Source organism: Benincasa hispida, chromosome 3 (assembly GCF_009727055.1).
Source record: "Benincasa hispida cultivar B227 chromosome 3, ASM972705v1, whole genome shotgun sequence".
Classification (NCBI taxonomy): Eukaryota; Viridiplantae; Streptophyta; class Magnoliopsida; order Cucurbitales; family Cucurbitaceae; genus Benincasa; species Benincasa hispida.
This window is the reverse complement of record NC_052351.1, coordinates 26,799,632-26,801,370: the sequence shown is the minus strand read 5'-3', so window position 1 is coordinate 26,801,370 and position 1,739 is coordinate 26,799,632.

Below are 1,739 nucleotides of genomic sequence, written 5' to 3'. Positions count from 1 at the left end.
CATAAATAGATAACTAGGGATTTTATGTTTATTGGTTTGTGGTAAAGAAAATAAAACAATTAACTGAGCAAAATACAAGATGTGAAGTAAATATCATATATTAACAACACAAGTGTTCGTACATACTGTTTACAAACTACAGGACACGAGACTTTAGGGCATTAACCCCAACACAATAGTGTAGAGTGTTTCAATTCATTAACCAAAGAATATCGACAACTGCCCATAATGTCCTTGTTGGAACACATTCGAGGCTGCATCTAGTCATGGTTTTATGAATAGAGAATTATTGGGCATCTCGAATGACGTCACACTTGGACTACTATGAAAATCGATTAGCAATTGAGTGTGACAAAGGCAGATGATATCGAGTTGAGCCGATTAATTGTTATAGGATCCATGTGTGGGACAATCGATTGGACGGTATTGTGAACCTTCATACGAAGGAATGCACATGCAAGGAATTTGACTCACTCGGTATCCCATGTTTGCATGCGATTGTGGTTGGGCGAGAACGAAACATCCCCATCCATGGTTTGTGCAGTCCATTCTATATTGTTGACTCCCTCATGGCTGCTTATGCAGAGCCTGTAAATCCACTTGGTCATATATCTGAATGGAAGAGACCTCCGGGATATGTGGAAAAGCATATTGCACCTCCTAGAAGAGTGGTACAGGTCAGGTGACGAAGAGTACAAAGAATACCATCAAGAGGAGAACAACGCAGACAAATAAAATTGGTAGGTGTGGGAACTACGGGCATAATCGGCAAAACTGTAGTGAACCGCTGACGTCTGGATGACCTATTGATTCTAATACAAATGATTCAAATGTTGGTCGATTGTAATTGTCTATGGGCCACTTGTCTTTGTAATTGTCTATGTGCCACTTGTCTATGTAAATATCTATGTGCCACTTGTCTACAATCCTCAAAACTGTAACATTCTATGTGCCACTTTAATCCTCAAAACTGTAATTTTCTATATGCCACTTATCTATTCACAAATCTCTTCAAATGTTAATTAAATTGTTGGCTATTCGTGAACCATTCGGGAAACGTCTCGCTCTCGCTAATCTCGCCATCGCTAATCTCGCTATCACTTGTAATTCCTTTTAAAATGTCTCGCTTATAAGTTTGATTACTAGAGTTTGTCTATTCATTAATCTCTTTAGATATCTTGCTCTCCCTTTTATAAGTGTAATTAAATTGTTGGCTATTCGTGAACCATTCTGGAAACGTCTCGCTCTCGCGTATCTCGCTCTCGCCCATCTCGCTTTTGCTCATCTCGCTCGCCCTTTTATAAGTGTAATTAATGATTATCGTTTACTTCTTCTAAGCGATCATGTAGCGGAGCCCTGTGATCGTGTAGTAGTTGGTAAATGATCGTGTTGTAATCTGTAAGCGTAGAAAATTAATCAAACATGTTAAAAATTGAACTCTTATACTTATATAAACGTTACAATTTATAAAATTATGTAAGTTTGAAGGTCTAATTTGACCCAATTTTAACATTTATATAATTTTGAGTAATTTTATTGAAAGTTTAAGGATATAATTGCAATTACCACCGTACATGAGGGGTAGTTTTTGCAATTTTCTTTAAAAAAAATTAAGAATTTAAAAATTAAAATAAATATTTTTTAAAGTTAATTGACTTAAATTATAATTTTCATGTTTAAACTTTAGAGCCTAAAATAGATTTTTTAAAAAGAAGTTTCCGAATCAAAATTGAGTGATT